The sequence below is a fragment of the Pseudophryne corroboree genome, chromosome 3, assembly GCF_028390025.1.
Source record: "Pseudophryne corroboree isolate aPseCor3 chromosome 3, aPseCor3.hap2, whole genome shotgun sequence".
In the NCBI taxonomy this organism is placed as follows: Eukaryota; Metazoa; Chordata; class Amphibia; order Anura; family Myobatrachidae; genus Pseudophryne; species Pseudophryne corroboree.
The window spans coordinates 476,088,573-476,109,584 of NC_086446.1; the positions used below are offsets into that span (position 1 = coordinate 476,088,573).

General features: G+C 47.9%; 1 protein-coding gene across 1 annotated transcript in view; it reads right to left on the reverse strand.

Annotated features, from left to right (window-relative positions):
* The window catches only part of PITPNC1 (phosphatidylinositol transfer protein cytoplasmic 1), a 478,249-nt gene that overhangs the window by 116,546 nt on the left and 340,691 nt on the right, over positions 1–21,012 (reverse strand). The gene's annotated exons all lie outside the window — the stretch shown is intronic.

Here is a 21,012-nt window from a genome sequence, read left to right on the forward strand (position 1 = left end):
AAGTTTCCACTCTCCCGGGTGGAGGTCGTGCCTGCTGAGGAAGTCTGCTTCCCAGTTTCCATTCCCGGGATGAAACACTGCTGACAGTGCTATCACATGATTTTCCGCCCAGCGAAAAGTCCTTGCAGTTTTTGCCATTGCCCTCCTGCTTCTTGTGTCGCCCTGTCTGTTTACGTGGGCGACTGCCGTGATGTTTTTCCCACTGGATCAATACCGGCTGACCTTGAAGCAGAGGTCTTGCTAAGCTTAGAGCATTATAAATTTACCCTTAGCTCCAGTATATTTATGTGGAGAAAAGTCTCCAGACTTGATCACACTCCCTGGAAATTTTTTCCCTGTGTGACTGCTCCCCAGCCTCTCGGGCTGGGCTCCGTGGTCACCAGCATCCAATCCTGAATGCCGAATCTGCGGCCCTCTAGAAGATGAGCACTCTATAACCACCACAGGAGAGACACCCTTGTCCTTGGATATAGGGTTATCCGCTGATGCATCTGAAGATGCGATCCGGACCATTTGTCCAGCAGATCCCACTGAAAAGTTCTTGCGTGAAATCTGCCGAATGGAATTGCTTCGTAGGAAGCCACCATTTTTACCAGGACCCTTGTGCAATGATGCACTGTTTTTAGGAGGTTCCTGACTAGCTCGGATAACTCCCTGGCTTTCTCTTCCGGGAGAAACACCTTTTTCTGGACTGTGTCCAGAATCATCCCTAGGCACAGCAGACGTGTCGTCGGGATCAGCTGCGATTTTGGAATATTTAGAATCCACCCGTGCTGTTGTAGCAGTATCCGAGATAGTGCTACTCCGACCTCCAACTGTTCCCTGGACTATGCCCTTATCAGGAGATCGTCCAAGTAAGGGATAATTAAGACGCCTTTTCTTCGAAGAAGCATCATCATTTCGGCCATTACCTTGGTAAAGACCCGGGGTGCCGTGGACAATCCAAACGGCAGCGTCTGAAACTGATAGTGACAGTTCTGCACCACGAACCTGAGGTACCCTTAGTGAGAAGGGCAAATTTGGGACATAGAGGTAAGCATCCCTGATGTCCCGGGACACTATATAGTCCCCTTCTTCCTGGTTCGTTATCACTGCTCTGAGTGACTCCATCTTGATTTGAACCTTTGTAAGTGTTCAAAAATTTTTTAGAATAAGTCTCACCTAGCCTTCTGGCTTCAGTACCACAATATAGTGTGGAATAATACCCCTTTTCTTGTAGTAGGAGAGGTAATTTAATTATCACCTGCTGGGAATACAGCTTGTGAATTTTTCCCCATACTGCCTCCTTGTCGGAGGGAGACCTTGGTAAAGCAGACTTCAGGAGCCTGCGAAGGGGAAACGTCTCGACATTCCAATCTGTACCCCTGGGATACTACTTGTAGGATCCAGGGGTCCTGTACGGTCTCAGCGCCATGCTGAGAACTTGTCAGAAGCGGTGGAACGCTTCTGTTCCTGGGAATGGGCTGCCTGCTGCAGTCTTCTTCCCTTTCCTCTATCCCTGGGCAGATATGATCTTATAGGGACGAAAGGACTGAGGCTGAAAAGACGGTGTCTTTTTCTGCAGAGATGTGACTTAGGGTAAAAACGGTGGATTTTCCAGCAGTTGCCGTGGCCACCAGGTCCGATGGACCGACCCCAAATAACTCCTCTTCCTTTATACGGCAATACACCTTTGTGCCGTTTGGAATCTGCATCACCTGACCACTGTCGTGTCCATAACATCTTCTGGCAGATATGGACATCGCATTTACTCTTGATGCCAGAGTGCAAATATCCCTCTGTGCATCTCGCATATATAGAAATGCATCCTTTAAATGCTCTATAGTCAATAAAATACTGTCCCTGTCAAGGGTATCAATATTTTTAGTCAGGGAATCCGACCAAGCCACCCCAGCTCTGCACATCCAGGCTGAGGCGATCGCTGGTCGCAGTATAACACCAGTATGTGTGTATATACTTTTTATGATATTTTCCAGCCTCCTGTCAGCTGGTCCTTGAGGACGGCCCTATCTATAGACGGTACCGCCACTTGTTTTGATAAGCGTGTGAGCGCCTTAGCCACCCTAAGGGGTGTTTCCCAACGCGCCCTAACTTCTGGCGGGAAAGGGTATACCGCCCCTAATTTTCTATCGGGGGGAACCCACGCATCATCACACACTTTATTTAATTTATCTGATTCAGGAAAAACTACGGTAGTTTTTTCACATCCCACATAATACCCTCTTTTGTGGTACTTGTAGTATCAGAAATATGTAACACCTCCTTCATTGCCTTTAACGTGTGGCCCTAATAAGGAATACGTTTGTTTATTCACCGTCGACACTGGATTCAGTGTCCCTGTCTGTGTCTGTGTCGACCGACTAAAGTAAACGGGCGTTTTAAAACCCCTGACGGTGTTTTTGAGACGTCTGGACCGGTACTAATTGTTTGTCGGCCGTCTCATGTCGTCAACCGACCTTGCAGCGTGTTGACATTATCACGTAATTCCCTAAATAAGCCATCCATTCCGGTGTCGACTCCCTAGAGAGTGACATCACCATTACAGGCAATTGCTCCGCCTCCTCACCAACATCGTCCTCATACATGTCGACACACACGTACCGACACACAGCACACACACAGGGAATGCTCTGATAGAGGACAGGACCCACTAGCCCTTTGGAGAGACAGAGGGAGAGTTTGCCAGCACACACCAAAAACGCTATAATTATATAGGGACAACCTTATATAAGTGTTTTCCCTTATAGCATCTTTATTATATATTTCTAACGCCAAATTAGTGCCCCCCCTCTCTGTTTTAACCCTGTTTCTGTAGTGCAGTGCAGGGGAGAGCCTGGGAGCCTTCCCTCCAGCCTTTCTGTGAGGGAAAATGGCGCTGTGTGCTGAGGAGATAGGCCCCGCCCCTTTTTCGGCGGCCTCGTCTCCCGCTCTTAACGGATTCTGGCAGGGGTTAAATATCTCCATATAGCCTCCGGAGGCTATATGTGAGGTATTTTTAGCCAAAATAGGTTTTCATTTGCCTCCCAGGGCTCCCCCCTCCCAGCGCCCTGCACCCTCAGTGACTGCCGTGTGAAGTGTGCTGAGAGGAAAATGGCGCACAGCTGCAGTGCTGTGCGCTACCTTTAGAAGACTGAGGAGTCTTCTGCCGCCGATTCTGGACCTCTTCTTACTTCAGCATCTGCAAGGGGGCCGGCGGCAAGGCTCCGGTGACCATCCAGGCTGTACCTGTGATCGTCCCTCTGGAGCTGATGTCCAGTAGCCAAGAAGCCAATCCATCCTGCACGCAGGTGAGTTCACTTCTTCTCCCCTAAGTCCCTCGTTGCAGTGATCCTGTTGCCAGCAGGACTCACTGTAAAATAAAAAACCTAAGCTAAACTTTTCTAAGCAGCTCTTTAGGAGAGCCACCTAGATTGCACCCTTCTCGGCCGGGCACAAAAATCTAACTGAGGCTTGGAGGAGGGTCATAGGGGGAGGAGCCAGTACACACCACCTGATCGTAAAGCTTTACTTTTTGTGCCCTGTCTCCTGCGGAGCCGCTATTCCCCATGGTCCTTTCAGGAACCCCAGCATCCACTAGGACGATAGAGAAAAAGGTTTTTTTCCCATTCAAGGAAAAAAACAGAAAGAAAAAGGGAGCTAATAGTGTGATATAGTTTTTCACAATTTTAATCACACACATATACATAAAAATGGAATCGTACAATTTAAAAAGTTATAACAAGCTTATCTGTTGTAATGCCGTTGGAGAGGTAGTGGAAGCTGGCATTTTGCTGACACATATCTTCCCTTTCTGCCTATATAACTGTACCTAAACCCCTCGCTGAGGGTGTCCGTACATTGAGTAAGAGGACAAGGGAAGACGACCATTTAAAGATACCACTACAGGCATATCTTGATCATATCTCTGGAACGCATATATATTATTAGCTGCACATTGAAGGAATTTTCCACACCAGAGCACTGAAGGCACAGAGACTTTATCCCTATTGAACACATATATATATATATATATATATATATATATATATCTATCCCATATCCAAATATTCCGAAATACGGAATTTTTTGAGTGAGACTGAGATAATGAAACTTTTGTTTTCTGATGGCTCAATGTACACAAACTTTGTTTAATACGCAAAGTTATTAAAAATATTGTATTAAATGACCTTCAGGCTGTGTGTATAAGGTGTATATGACACATAAATGCATTCTGTGCTTAGATTTAGGTCCCATCGCCATGATATCTCATTATGGTATGCAATTATTCAAAAATACGGAAAAATCCCATATCCAAAATACTTCTGGTCCCGAGCATTTTGGATAAGGGATACTCAACCTGTGTGTATATATATATACACTGCTCAAAAAAATAAAGGGAACACTTAAACAACACAATGTAACTCCAAGTCAATCACACTTCTGTGAAATCAAACTGTCCAGGAAGCAACACTGATTGACAATCAATTTCACATGCTGTTGTGCAAATGGAATAGACAACAGGTGGAAATTATAGGCAATTAGCAAGACACCCCCAATAAAGGAGTTGTTCTGCAGGTGGTGACCACAGACCACTTCTCAGCTCCTATGCTTTCTGGCTGATGTTTTGGTCACTTTTGAAAGCTGGCGGTGCTTTCACTCTAGTGGTAGCATGAGACGGAGTCTACAACCCACACAAGTGGCTCAGGTAGTGCAGCTCATCCAGGATGGCACATCAATGCGAGCTGTGGCAAGAAGGTTTGCTGTGTCTGTCAGCGTAGTGTCCAGAGCATGGAGGCGCTACCAGGAGACAGGCCAGTACATCAGGAGACGTGGAGGAGGCCGTAGGAGGGCAACAACCCAGCAGCAGGACCGCTACCTCCGCCTTTGTGCAAGGAGGAACAGGAGAAGCACTGCCAGAGCCCTGCAAAATGACCTCCAGCAAGCCACAAATGTGCATGTGTCTACTCAAACGATCAGAAACAGACTCCATGAGGGTGGTATGAGGGCCCGACGTCCACAGGTGGGGGTTGTGCCTACAGCCCAACACCGTGCAGGACGTTTGGCATTTGCCAGAGAACACCAAGATTGGCAAATTCGCCACTGGCGCCCTGTGCTCTTCACAGATGAAAGCATGTTCTTACTGAGCACATGTGACAGAGTCTGGAGACGCCAAGGAGAACGTTCTGCTGCCTGCAACATCCTCCAGCATGACCGGTTTGGCAGTGGGTCAGTAATGGTGTGGGGTGGCATTTCTTTGGGGGGCCGCACAGCCCTCCATGTGCTCGCCAGAGGTAGCCTGACTGCCGAGATGAGATCCTCAGACCCCTTGTGAGCCCATATGCTGGTGCGGTTGGCCCTGGGTTACTCCTAATGCAAGACAATGCTAGAGGTCATGTGGCTGGAGTGTGTCAGCAGTTCCTGCAAGACGAAGGCATTGATGCTATGGACTGGCCCGCCCGTTCCCTAGACCTGAATCCAATTGAGCACATCTGGGACATCATGTCTCGCTCCATCCACCAACGCCACGTTGCACCACAGACTGTCCAGGAGTTGGCGGATGCTTTAGTCCAGGTCTGGGAGGAGATCCCTCAGGAGACCATCCGCCACCTCATCAGGAGCATGCCCAGGCATTGTAGGGAGGTCATACAGGCACATGGAGGCCACAGACATTACTGAGCCTCATTTTGACTTGTTTTAAGGACATTGCATCAAAGTTGGATCAGCCTGTAGTGTGTTTTTCCACTTTAATTTTGAGTGTGACTCCAAATCCAGACCTCCATGGGTTAATAAATTTGATTTCCATTGATAATTTGTGTGTGTGATTTTATTGTCAGCACATTCAACTATGTAAAGAACAAAGTATTTAATAAGAATATTTCATTCATTCAGATCTAGGATGTGTTATCTTAGTGTTCCCTTTATTTTTTTGAGCAGTATATATATATATATATATATAGTTCCATAGGGGCAATCTCCAGATTTACATAACAATTTATTAATATATATTCAGCATATTATACTCAGCTTCCAAGTTTCTTTTTTAGAAACTTGGAAGCTGAGTATAATATGCCTAATTGCTATTAAATAAAAAAAAAATTTATGTAAATCTGGAGAGTGCCCCCTATGGAACAATTTCTATGACATAATACTTTTTGTATTGGGTGGACACCCCAGTTGCTAACCTTCGTCTGATGATGTGAGTGCGACCTTACTGTCTGTCTGTCTGTCTGTCTGTCTGTCTGTCTGTCTGTCTGTCTGTCTGTCTATCTATCTATCTATCTATCTATCTATCTATCTATCTATCTATCTATCTATCTATCTATCTAACTTAATACTTTGTAATCATTGTTATAAATTTATCTAATCACTATAATTCCATATATAAAAAATATAACAGATCACAGATGGTTGTACATTACAAGCATGTCGGTGCCATTGAAATGTTGTATCTTTACCTCATGCTAGATTACAATCTTAGTGTGTGGTGTGTTGGGTAACCTCCAAGTGTTCTACTGGAAAGGGGGAGATGTGATCACACCTTTTGCTTTTATCTCATGTGCTTACTCTCTTACTTAAACCATCCTCTGTGGTTTTCTGCCACCCTGATACAGTATGTCTGTGCTTATTTACCCTGTACTTGTCCTATATTGTCTTCAACTGTAAATCACTATTGTCCTGTTTTGATTTTCCAATTATGGACTCTGTAATTGGGCGCTGCGGATCCCTTGTGGCGCCATATAAATAAAGGATAATAATAATATGCCATGCAAGTGCCAGACTTGACATGGTCTCACCTATTCCCGCTTCATGGGAAATGTCACAGTTTCACTGCCTGAACCAGCACCACTCCGTCTTCTTACAGAATGGCAGTGGGATCCTCAACAGACTCCTTACTGCACTCATGACCTTTGGCTGATTCCTATTGGGTGCTTTTGCGACAAGAGCCGTCTTATTATTTACACTACTAGAATACAGATGAATCTGTCCTGTTTCTGTTTAAATGCATATAAAATAAAACATAGGATATAGACAGAATGGAACCTGACTGGTCTTCCCTAGGAAAAGTCAGCAGTGATTGTGTTGTGAGACAGTGAGGAGAGGCGACAGAAACAGCAGGAGGAGGTTGATGCACTCTGAGATAAATCCTCCACCCTGCGGCGGATTTGGGGGCAGGTTACACTGAAAAGTGAAACATTTCTTCAGAAAATCCTATAGGTAAATAAAGAGTTAAAAGTCTGAGATGAGATGCAGGGAAATGGCCTTTCAAGCAGGTAATGATGAGAGAAGAACCATACTATGGCATGACCAACATGTTCAGCCAGGAACCAGTTAAGATGAGGCTGGAGAAAGCTGTGCTAGGAACTAGTGATTGGAATGATAAAAGGAGATTTATGGTAGACTTACCATAGTTAGATCTCTTTCTGCGAGGTACACTGGATTCCACAGGGAATAACATCGGGGTGTAGAGTTGGACCTTGATCTGAGGCACCAACAGGGTAAAGCTTTGACTGTTCCCAGGATGCACTGCACCGCCTCCTCTATAAACCCGCCTTCAGGCACTGGAGCTCAGTTTCGTTAACCAGTCCAATGCAGTAGCAGGTAAAAGACGGCAGATGTTAGTCACACAGAACCACATTATACGACAGGCGAAGGGACCAGCGGCTAATGCCATACAAACCCAAAGAAGCGAAGTGCGTTAGAATGGGCACCCTGTGAAATCCAGTGTACCTCGCAGAAAGAGATTTAACTATGGTAAATCTACCATAAATCTCCTTTTCTGCATCGGGGTACACTGGGAATCCACAGGGAATACATCGGGGATGTCCTAAAGCAATTCCTCATGGGAGGGGACGCACCGTAACGTTCACAAGAACCCGGCGTCCAAAGGAAGCATCCTGGGAGGCGGAAGTATCAAAGGCATAGAACCTAATGAACGTGTTCACTGAGGAACACGTAGCCGCCTTACACAATTGTTCAGCGGACGCACCACGGCGGAACGCCCAAGAAGGTCCAACAGACCAAGTAGAATGGGCTTTGACAGCAGCAAGAGCTGGGAGTCCAGCCTGCGCATAGGCTTGTGCAATCACCATTCTAATCCAACTGGCCAAGGTTTGCTATTCGCAGGCCAGCCACGTTTGTGAAAACCAAAAAGTACAAACAGGGTATCTGATCTCCTGATAGAGGCAGTCCTCTCCACGTAGATATGAAGAGCCCGTACCACATCCAAAGACCGTCCTTTGGAAGACAAACCAGAAGAGTTAAAAGCTGGAACCACAATCTCTTGGTTAAGATGGAAAGAAGATACCACTTTAGGTAAATAACCAGGGCGAGTTTGGAGAACTGCCCGGTCACGGTGAAAAATCAAAAAGGGTGGACGACAGGACAAAGCACCTAAGTCCGACACCCTCCTAGCAGAGGCAGTAGACAGCAGAAACACGACCTTAAGCATAAGCCATTTAAGGTCCACAGACTCAAGAGGTTCAAATGGAGACTCTTGCAGGGCATTTAAAACAACAGACAGATCCCATGGAGCCACGGGAGGGACATAGGGAGGCTGAATCTGTAAAACACCCTGAGTGAAAGTATGACCGTCAGGTATAGACGCAATTTTTCTCTGAAACCACACCGACAAGGCAGAAATATGAATCTTGAGGGAGGCCAGACGAAAGCCCAAATCTAGGCCTTGTTGCAGAAAAGGCCAAAAGCCTGGAAGTTCTGAACGAATAGGCATCATAACTCTTAGCAGCACACCATGTGAAGTAAGAGTTCCAGACCCTATAATAAATCCGTGCAGAAGACGGTTTGCAGGCCTTCAATATAGTTTGAATAACCGCCTTGGAGGATCCCTTGGCCCTCAGGAGTGAAGCTTCAAGAGCCACGCCGTCAAAGCCAGTCTGGCCAGGTCCAGGTAGACACAAGGGCCCTGAACGAGGAGGTCTGGGCGTTGCGGAAGTAGAAGAGGACGCTCAATCGATAGACCATGCAGGTCTGATAAACAATGCCATCTGGGCCACGCTGGAGCGACTAGAAGAAGCATTCCTCTTTCTTGCTTGAACTTCCACAGTATCCTGGGCAGGAGTGACACGAGAGGGAACACGTATGGCAGCCGAAAGTTCCATGGAATTGCCAGTGCATCCACGAATGCTGCTTGAGGATCCCTTGTCCTTGATCCGAAGACAGGAACCTTGTGATTGTGTCGAGACGCCATCAGGTCTACATCTGGCAGGCCCCACTTGCCCACTAGGAGTTGAAAGACTTCTAGATGAAGACTCCACTCTCCAGCATGAACATCCTGATGACTGAGGAAATCCACTTCCTAGTTGAGGACTCCGGGGATGAACACTGCCGATATTGCTGGCAGATGGCGTTCTGCCCAATGGAAGATTTTTGATACTTCCAGCATTGCCATGCAGCTTTGCGTGCCGCCTTGATGATTTATGTAAGCCACCGTGGTGGCATTGTCTGATTGTACTTGAACAGGCCTGTTCTGTACCAGAGGCAGGGCAAGCGTCAGCACACTGAACACTGCCTGCAATTCCAGAGTGTGTATCGGAAGGAGAGGTTTCTCCCTGGTCCACCGACCCTGGAGAGAGTGTTGCTCCAACACCGTGCCCCAACCTCGCAGACTGGCATCCATTGTCAGGAGGACCCAGTTGGAGATCCAGAAGGGACAGCCCCTGCACAACTGTTGGTCCTGTAACCACCAGTTCAGTGACAGACGAACCTCCGGAGTCAAGAAGATCATTTGAGACCTGACCCGATAAGGCAGGCCGTCCCACTTGGAAAGGATTAAACTCTGCAGAGGGCGGGAATGAAATTGAGCGTACGCCATCATGTTGAAAGCCGACAGAATGAGGCCTAGTACTTGCATCGCCGAGTGTATCAACACTCTTGGGCGAGAGAGGAAGTATCTGATCCTGTCCTGAAGTTTCAGGACTTTCTTGTGTGTGTCCAGCAGTGCCCCAAGGTGCACCATGCTCCGAGCAGGGACCAGCGAGGACTTTTTCCAGTTGATGAACCACCAGTGGGCTTGAAGGAATTGGACCGTCAGTTCCAGATGACTGAGGAAAACATCTTGGGAGGTCGCCAGGATCAGCAAGTTGTCCAGATACGGCAGGATCCTGATTGCCTGACAGCGGAGATGAGCCGTCATCACGCCCATGATCTTGGTGAAGATCCGAGGGGCCGTGGTCCAAATGGCAGAGCCTGGAATTGATAATGTAGGTTGCCAATAGCAAACCGCAGATATTGCTGATGCGATAAGGCAATAGGTATATGCAGGTTCCATGGCCAGTACAATAGAGCGCAGAGTTGCCATACAGAATTTGGACACTCACAAATTTGTTCAATGATTTCAGGTTGAGAATAGGCCGGAAGGACCCATTTGGTTTCGGAACTGGAAACAGGGTCGAATAGTATCCCCTGCCTCTCTAGGACAGAGGTACCGGCACCACCACTCCTGTGTCCAGGAGAGATTGCACAACTAAGTGTAGAGCATGCGCTTTCAATGGATCCGCAGGGATAACCGTTGAGCAGAACTGGCGAGGGGGACGCTTCCTGAAAGAGATTGCGTACCCGTGAGAGACAACTTCCCGCACCCAGGCGTCCAAGTGGTCTTTAACCAAGCCTGGGCAAACTGCAGAAGTCGGCCTCCCACCCTGGGGTCCCCCAAGGGGAGGCCCGCCCCATCATGCAGCAGGCTTGTCTTGTTTGGAAGCAGGCTGACAGGCGGCCCAGGATTGTTTAGGTTTGGGCTTAGTGGTTTTGGAAGCACGCGCCTGTCGCGGATAAGCCTGACCCTTCGCTTTCCCTGGAGGTCGAAAGGAACGAAAGGTGGTACTCTTAGCCTTCGGAGCAGAAGGATTAGTATTTGGGAGAAATGGAGTCTTGGTAGTCGCCAAGTCAGTTACAATCTTGTTCAGATCTTCCCCAAATAGGATGTCTCCCTTTAAAGGGAGCACCCTCCAAGGTCTTTTCGGAGTCCAGGTCCACCTTCCAGGACCTTAACCACAGAATTAGGCGAGCCAGGATAGACGTAGTAGAGACCTTGGCCGCCATAACACCTGCCTCAGAGGCCGCCTCCTGAATATAGGGGGAGGCTGTGGTAATATAAGACGGATATTGTCTTGCAGTGTCAGAAAAAATAAGATTTTACTTACCGGTAAATTTATTTCTCGTAGTCCGTAGAGGATGCTGGGGACTCCGTAAGGACCATGGGGAATAGACGGGCTCCGCAGGAGACATGGGCACTTTAAGAAAGAATTTAGTTCCTGGTGTGCACTGGCTCCTCCCTCTATGCCCCTCCTCCAGACCTCAGTTAGAGAAACTGTGCCCAGAGGAGATGGACAGTACGAGGAAAGGATTTTGTTAATCCAAGGGCAAGATTCATACCAGCCACACCAATCACACCGTATAACTTGTGATAACTACCCAGTTAACAGTATGAAAACAACATATCATCAGTTCAAGACCGATGCAACTATAACATAACCCTTATTGAAGCAATAACTATATACAAGTATTGCAGAAGAAGTCCGCACTTGGGACGGGCGCCCAGCATCCTCTACGGACTACGAGAAATAGATTTACCGGTAAGTAAAATCTTATTTTCTCTAACGTCCTAGAGGATGCTGGGGACACCGTAAGGACCATGGGGATTATACCAAAGCTCCCAAACGGGCGGGAGAGTGCGGATGACTCTGCAGCACCGATTAAGCAAACATGAGGTCCTCCTCAGCCAGGGTATCAAACTTGTAGAATTTTGCAAAAGTGTTTGAACCCGACCAAGTAGCAGCTCGACACAGCTGTAGTGCCGAGAACCCCCGGGCAGCCGCCCAAGAAGAGCCCACCTTCCTAGTGGAATGGGCCTTGACCGATTTTGGTAACGGCAAACCAGCCGTAGAATGCGCTTGCTGAATCGTGTTACAAATCCAGCGAGCAATAGTTTGCTTTGAAGCAGGGGCACCAATCTTGTTGGATGCATAAAGGACAAACAGCGCTTCAGTTTTCCTGACTCTAGCCGTTCTGGCTACGTAAATTTTCAAAGCCCTGACCACATCAAGTAACTCGGAATCCTCCAAGTCACGTGTAGCCACAGGCACCACAATAGGTTGGTTCATATGAAAAGATGAAACCACTTTTGGCAGAAATTGCGAACGGGTCCGCAATTCTGCTCTATCCATATGGAAAACCAAATAGGGGCTTTTATGTGACAAAGCCGCTAATTCAGACACTCGCCTAGCCAAAGCCAAGGCTAATAACATGACCACCTTCCACGTGAGATATTTCAACTCCACCGTTTTAAGTTGTTCAAACCAGTGTGACTTTAGGAAACTTAACACCACGTTAAGATCCCAAGGTGCCACCGGAGGCACAAAAGGAAGCTGAATATGCAGCACTCCCTTTACAAAAGTCTGAACTTCTGGGAGAGAAGCCAATTCTTTTTGAAAGAAAATGGATAGGGCAGAAATCTGGACCTTAATGGAACCTAATTTAAGGCCCAAATTCACTCCAGTTTGTAGGAAGTGAAGGAAACAACCCAGATGGAATTGTTCCGTAGGAGCATTCTTGGCCTCACACCAAGAAACATATTTTCACCATATACGGTGATAATGTTTTGCTGTTACTTCCTTCCTAGCCTTTATCAGCGTAGGGATAACCTCAACCGGATTGCCTTTTTCTGCTAGGATCCGGCGTTCAACCGTCATGCCGTCAAACGCAGCCGCGGTAAGTCTTGGAACAGACAGGGTCCCTGTTGCAACAGGTCCTGTCTTAGAGGAAGAGGCCACGGATCTTCTGTGAGCAGTTCCTGCAGATCTGGATACCAGGTCCGTCTTGGCCAATCTGGAACAATGAGGATTGTTCTCACTCCTTTTCTTCTTACTATCCTCAACACCTTTGGTATGAGAGGAAGAGGAGGAAATACATAGACTGACAGGAACACCCACGGTGTCACTAGGGCGTTTACCGCTACTGCCTGAGGGTCTCTTGACCTGGCGCAATACCTCTGTAGCTTTTTGTTGAGGCGGGACGCCATCATGTCTATCTGTGGCAGTTCCCACCGACTCACAACCTGTGTGTTATGATTCCAGCACTCCTGACCGGAGGAGATTTTATGACAAGGACCAGAGCGCTGGAATGAAATGCAGGTAACGGGAGCAGGAAAGACTAGTTGCCCCTGGCGCCCTAACTCTATTGTCTCACCCGTGCTATCGGAAATCCCCTGCGAGACTATGGTTTCTTGAGCCCCTGGCAGCCACGTTTGAAGGGCGGATTATGTCTGCCCAACTCCGGTGCCCCCCGGTCTTAGTGAGAGACAAAGGGAAATCCGAGGCAGGATGATAACAAGAGGACCTCTGACTGACAACAGGCCAGGGGCAACAAGCTAACTAACAAAACCTGAAATATGTGCGGAAACCCGCCAGGGAAAAGGACAACCAAAATCCACTTGTCCAATACTCCTACCCAGCACCGCTGGATACCAGAGTGGACCTGTGGAAGCGGAACCCTCCGCGAAATGCTCCAAAACACAAATAATAAATAATAAAGCGGACAAGCCGCAACACACGGCAAAGCCGCGACTCACGAACACCACTGGATGTTATACGGTGATTAGTCAGGACTCCAGGAATAAGATGACAACTTCCGAGTTCAGGACTTCCGAATACTGGAATGACCGAATACAGCAAGACTGGAACAGACTCTCAGCAAACAGAGACAGCATGCAGGAAGCTATTACCGGCGTCTGTGAGAAGCCCTGAGAGTGCATATGAACAGGAGTCCTCCAATCAGGTGCTGACAGGGCTAATTACCTACATGCCGTGCAGCTGCCTTGCTGCACGGCCAGGAAACAGGTGTAGGTTCATTAAACCCTGGACCCAGCAACGGGGAACGCGGTCCGTCAGTGGCGTCCCCGTTGCTAGGGTCCGTGCGGCTCAGTGCGCCCGGCGTCCAGCGTTGCCAGGGAGCCGGCGGCTGTCCGCGTACGGCGTCCCTGGTTGCTAGGCGCCGGGCCGCACCGACGAGCGGACCCCGGCGCCTAACACTGTGCAAAGACTTCTGGATGAAGTCCCCACTCTCCCGGGTGTAGGTCGTATCTGCTGAGGAAGTCTGCTTCCCAGTTGTCCATTCCCGGAATGAACACTGCTGACAGTGTGCTTACATGATTCTCCGCCCAGCGAAGAATTCTGGTGGCTTTCGCCATTGCCACTCTGCTCCTTGTGCCGCCTTGGCGGTTTACATGAGCCACTGCGGTGATGTTGTCTGACTGGATCAGAACTGGTCGGTCGCCAAGTAAGGTCTCCGCTTGTATATGGCCCTTAGCTCCAGGATGTTGATGTGAAGACAAGACTCTTGACTTGACCAAAGACCCTGGAAATTTCTTCCCTGTGTGACTGCTCCCCAACCTCGGAGGCTTGCGTCCGTGGTCACCAGGATCCAGTCCTGAATGCCGAATCTGCGACCCTCGAGAAGGTGAGCACTCTGCAGCCACCACAGTAGTGACACCCTGGCCCTGGGGGACAGGGTGATCAACCGATGCATCTGAAGATGTGACCCGGACCACTTGTCCAGTAGGTCCCATTGGAAAGTCCTCGCATGGAACCTGCCGAAGGGAATGGCCTCGTATGACGCCACCATCTTTCCCAGGACTCGAGTGCAATGATGCACTGACACCTGTTTTGGTTTCAATAGGTTATTGACCAGAGTCATGAGTTCCTGGGCCTTCTCTATCGGGAGATAAACCCTCTTCTGGTCCGTGTCCAGAATCATGCCAAAGAAGGGCAGACAAGTCGTAGGAACCAACTGCGACTTTGGAATATTGAGAATCCAGCCATGTTGCTGTAACACTTTCAGTGAAAGAAATATGCTGTTCAGCAACTGCTCTTTTGATCTCGCTTTTATGAGGAGATCGTCCAAGTACGGGATAATTGTGACACCTTGCTTCCGCAGGAGCACCATCATTTCCGCCATTACCTTGGTGAAAATCCTCGGGGCCGTTGAGAGACCAAACGGCAACGTCTGAAATTGGTAATTACAATCCTGTACCGCAAATCTTAGGTACGCCTGATGAGGTGGATAAATGGGGACATGAAGGTACGCATCCTTTATGTCCAGTGACACCATAAAATCCCCCCCTTCCAGGCTTGCGATGACCGCTCTTAGCGATTCCATCTTGAACTTGAACCTTTTCAAGTATAGGTTCAGAGATTTTAAATTCAATATGGGTCTGACCAAACCGTCCGGTTTCGGGACTACAAACATGGTCGAATAATAACCCATTCCCTGTTGAAGAAGGGGAACCTTGACCACCACCTGCTGAAGATACAATTTTTGTATTGCGTTTAACACTATTTCCCTCTCTTGGGGGGAAGATGGTAGGGCCAATTTGAATTACCGGCGAGGAGGCACCTCTTCGAATTCCAGCTTGTAACCCTGAGACACAATTTCTATTACCCAAGGATCCACCTGGGAGTGAACCCACATGTGGCTGAAATTCCGAAGACGTGCCCCCACAGGGCTCGGCTCCGCCAGTGGAGCCCCAGCGTCATGCGGTGGATTTTGTAGAGGCCGGTGAGGACTTCTGTTCCTGGGAACTAGCTGCGTTGTGCAGCTTCTTTCCTCTGCCCCTACCTCTGGCAAGAAAAGACGCACCTAGGACTTTCTTGCTTCTTTGTGAACGAAAGGACTGCATTTGATAATGCGGTGCTCTCTTAGGCTGTGAGGGAACATAATGCAAAAAATTTGACTTTCCAGCTGTAGCTGTGGAGACCAGGTCCGAGAGACCTTCCCCGAACAATTCCTCACCCTTGTAAGGTAAAACCTCCATATGCCTTTATGAGTCGGCATCACCTGTCCATTGCCGAGTCCACAGGACCCTTCTGGAAGAAATCGACATAGCGTTTATTCTAGAACCCAGTAGACTAATGTCTCTTTGAGCATCTCTCATATATAGGACAGCGTCTTTTATATGCCCCAGGGTCAATAATACAGTATCCTTATCTAGGGTATCCAATTCCTCAGATAAGGTATCCGTCCATGCCGCTACAGCACTACACACCCAGGCCGACGCAATTGCCGGTCTTAGTAAGGTACCCGAAAGTGTATAAATGGACTTCAGGGTAACCTCCTGTTTGCGATCAGCAGCATCTTTGAGGGTAGCCGTATCCTGGGACGGCAGGGCTACCTTTTTGGATAAGCGTGTTAAAGCTTTGTCCACCCTAAGGGAGGATTCCCATCGTAACCTATCCGTTGGCGGGAAAGGATACGCCATAAGAATCCGTTTGGAAATCTGCATCTTCTTATCTGGAGATTCCCAAGCTTTTTCACATAACTCATTCAGTTCGTGTGAGGGGGGAAAAGTTACCTCAGGCTTCTTTCCCTTATACATATACACCCTCGTGTCAGGGACAGGGGTTTCCTCTGTGATGTGCAAAACATCCTTTATTGCTATAATCATATATCGAAGGGATTTAGCCAATTTTGGCTGTAACTTTGCATCATTGTAATCGACACTGGAGTTAGAATCCATGTCGGTATCTGTGTCAACAATTTGGGATAGTGGGCGCTTATGAGACCCAGACGGTCCCTGCGACATAGGGTCAGGCACGGGTTGAGACCCTGACTGCCCCAATGCATCAGCCTTGTCAAATCTTTTATGCAAGGAATTAACATTATCATTTAAAACCTTCCACATATCCATCCAATCAGGTGTCGGCGCCGTCAGCGGAGACACCACATTCATTTGCTCCCGCTCCTCTCCCACATAGCCTTCCTCATCAGACATGTCGACACAAGCGTACCGACACACCACACACACAGGGAATGTCCTTTCTGAAGACAGTTCCCCCACCAGGCCCTTTGGAGAGACAGAGAGAGAGTATGCCAGCACACACCCCAGCGCTATAATATCCCAGGAATAACACAGTAACTTAATGTTAACCAGGTAGCTGCTGTATGTTATAGTTTTTGCGCCTAATTATGTGCCCCCCCTCTCTTTTCAACCCTCTTCTACCGTGTATCAGCAGGGGAGAGCCCGGGGAGCTTCCTTTCAGCAGTGCTGTGGAGAAAAAATGGCGCTGGTGAGTGCTGAGGGAGAAGCCCCGCCCCCTCGGCGGCGGACTTCTGTCCCGCTTAAACAGTAATTTTGGCGGCGGCTCATACATATATACAGTGCCCAGCTGTATATATGTGTTCTTTTTGCTAATATGAGGTCCCAAATGCTGCCCAGGGCGCCCCCCCCCCTGCGCCCTGCACCCTTACAGTGACCGGAATATGTGAGGTGTGTGGACCAATGGCGCACAGCTGCAGTGCTGTTCGTTACCTCTAGTGAAGATCATGAAGTCTTCTGCCGCCTGTGATGTCTTCTTTTATTCTCATACTCACCCGGCTTGTCTTCCGGCTCTGCGAGGGGGACGGCGGCGCGGCTCTGGGACAGCGGCGCGGCTCTGGGACGGACGGCGAGGGTGAGATCCTGCGTACCAATCCCTCTGGAGCTAATGGTGTCCAGTAGCCTAAGAAGCAGGACCTAGCTTCAGAGAGTAGGGCTGCTTCTCTCCCCTCAGTCCCTCGATGCAGGGAGTCTGTTGCCAGCAGAGCTCCCTGAAAATAAAAAACCTAACAAAATACTTTCTATCAGTAAACCCAGGAGAGCTCACTGAAAAGCACTCAGCTCCTCTGGGCACAGTATCAAACTGAGGTCTGGAGGAGGGGCATAGAGGGAGGAGCCAGTGCACACCAGGAACTAAATTCTTTCTTAAAGTGCCCATGTCTCCTGCGGAGCCCGTCTATTCCCCATGGTCCTTACGGAGTCCCCAGCATCCTCTAGGACGTTAGAGAAATCCTGAGGCAGCTCATTCTCAATTGCCTGAGCCCATGCTTCAATTCCTTTCGCAGCCCAGGAGGCTGCCATAGGTCTATTTGCAGCACCTATAAGGGAGTAAATAGACTTCAGACATCCCTCCACACGCTTATCCGTCAGTTCCTTCAGTGAGGTGACAGTGGTGACAGGCAGAGTAGATGACACCACAAGACGGGAGTCATGAGAGTCCACCGGCGGTGGAGTTTCCCACTTGTTACTCAACTGCGCCAGGATAGGATAAAGAGCTAGCATCTTTTTAGACAGGGAAAATTTCTTTCCTGGAGAAGCGCAGGATTCCTGACGTATTTCAATTAAATGGTCAGAATGTGGTAAGACTACTTTAGTAACCTTCTGACATTTGAACTTATCAGGTTTCTTAGATGCAGTAGTGGGCTCGATCTCATCATCTATTAACCTGTGTTGTAGATTCCTCATCAGAAGCAGCTGTATCAGTGTCTGTACAGAGATACTAAGGACGGTGATTTGTCATCCAGGAACTTAGGGGGAGCTTTTATCTCTCTCTGCTATACATAGAAAGATTAAACTTGCCGCTGCACGTTACAAGCTGTTCGTGCTAATTAGTACACTAGTAGAATATACTGTACAGAGATACTAAGGACGGTGATTTGGCATCCAGGAACTTAGGGAGGAGCTTTTATCTCTCTCTGTTATACTCAGAAAGATTACAATTGAGAGATATAAAATCTCCTCCCTAAGTTCCTGGTTGCCAAATTACCATCCTTAGTATCTCTGTACAGTATGTTCTACTAGTGTACTAATTAGCACAAACAGCTTGTAACGTAGAGTGGCAAGTTTAATCTTTCTAAGTATAATGGAGAGAGATAAAAGCTCCTCTCTAAGTTCCTGGATGCCATATCACCGTATTTAGTATCTCTGTACAGTATGTTCTATTAGGGTACTAATTAGTTGTTCGTGCTAATTAGTACACTAATAGAGTATACTGTACAGAGATACTAAGGACGGTGATTTGTCATCCAGGAACTTAGGGGGAGCTTTTATCTCTCTCTGCTATACTTAGATTACAGTGGAAAGAGATAAAAGCTCCTCCCTAAGTTCCTGGATGCCAAATCACCGTCCTTAGTATCTCTGTACAGTATGTTCTATTAGTGTACTAATTAGCACAAACAGCTTGTAACGTACAACACAGATTCTCACAACACAGATTTTTTAACGCCGACAGTCTACAGTACTGTGTTGCTTCAACAGTTAGTTGCGTCAGAATACACTAATTTATATTTAATGGTATGTCTATAGGTGCTCATTACCGCTGTTTATTTTAGATAGCGAATGAGTCACTCCTGCAGATTTACCTCGATTTGTGTGAATCCTGTGTGCACCCTTCCTTAAATGTTTTACAATGGATTACACAGAAAAAATAATAATAAAGTGAATGTCACGGGAACACACACAAAAAAATTGGCACTTTGGGAATCGAACCCGGGACTCTCAGCATGGCAGACGGGAGCCTTCATCGCTAGCCCACAACACTGCATGGAAGATTCACAAGTTCATGTGTAAAAGTACTGCAAAGAGCGATTCCTTCCCATTGGTGATCGTTTATGCCGTTAGGGGACTCGGATGCTCATTTTGTGCACTGTACATACTGTAAAGTCAATGAGCTACATTATTCCTTTCACATATTAGTTGCGTCTGCATACACAAGTGTTTTAACACGTTCATTTGCATCTGTATAAACTATACACACAGTGATTTGGCATCCAGGAACTTAGGGAGGAGCTTTTATCTCTCCCCATTATACTTAATACTACGGGATTTGGACGCTCACATATCCCTAACATCAATAGACCATACTGTGTCTGTAACTTGTTCGTTTGCATCTGTATATGCTGTACTATTTGCAACTGTACTGTATATACTGTTATAGACTGTATGACATACTGTAGCATAATGTAGCGTAATGAGACACACCAGTAAAGTAGTTCTTACGCTGTAGTTCAGTATTGTATTTTAATGGAGACCACACGCATGCGCATTGGTGATTTTAAAAAGCGACATCTGGTGGATGATCTTAGGTATTACACTCAAAGGTAATGTCAAACGCTCTGTCCGCATCCCTTCGACTAGGTGCGCCTCTTAGCGCCCAGGCACGCTGCGTATGCCTGATCGCGACTAACGCCTCAGTCAGCCAAGATAACGGAGGATCCATCTGTAGATATAACAATGCACAGTAACTACTGGATGTATATCACAGAATACTTGTACTAAATATTCAGATAGCAGTACACTTGTTCTTAACTAACATTAAATGTAAAATGACATGTAGAATACTTAAGTGTCTGTAAATACACAGCGCTGATGAGGCAGGTGGCTTTACAGAGGAGACAGAGCCCTGCAGTCCCGGAGATCAGCCCAGCTAGCAGTGTAAAGATAGTGCCAAAATCTCTGTCAGGGAGTGAGGGAGAGTGAAATGCAGCTCCATGGCGGGAACACCAGCAGTAGATGGCACCCAGAGCTGGGGGAGGGGCTACTGGTCAGCGCCTTATCCCCTATGCTGGTCCTCTCCACCGGGTACTGTGGAGCCTATGTAAAACAGATTTGAGTAAATCCGACCTGTGCTCCCTGCGCTGGTGGATATAGTGGGGTCCCTGTGCAGTACAGTGATCACGCCAGCGGCACGGTCCGTCTCCTGGGACTGCGATTTACTGGCGGGTACCACCTGGGGGACCCTCTTACCTCCTCCCTGACGTGCAGCTACGCGATCCTGGAGAGCGTCAGCGGTGGTGTGCCTGATGACCGGTGCGCCTCCGCTGCAAGTACCCAGGAACCAGGCCGAGGGAATATGCAGCACTGCAGGGGAGGTGATGGAGCCGTAGCACAGTATTTCAGAATGACATATAAAGTGCTGCGGCCATTGAAGTCTTCTTAAAAAGCTATTTTCAGGCTGCCTAGCGCAGCCCACCTGTTAGTGACCTGCACCGCAGGCACCAACTTACAAACTGAGCTCCAGTGCCTGGAGGCGGGGTTATAGAGGAGGCAGTGCAGTGCATCCTGGGAACAGTCAAAGCTTTAGCCTGTTGGTGTCTCGGATCAAGATCCAACTCTACACCCCGATGTATTCCCTGTGGAATCCCAGTGTACCCTGCTGCAAAATCATCATTCAGGCTGAATTATACCCCTTTTACACCACCAGTATA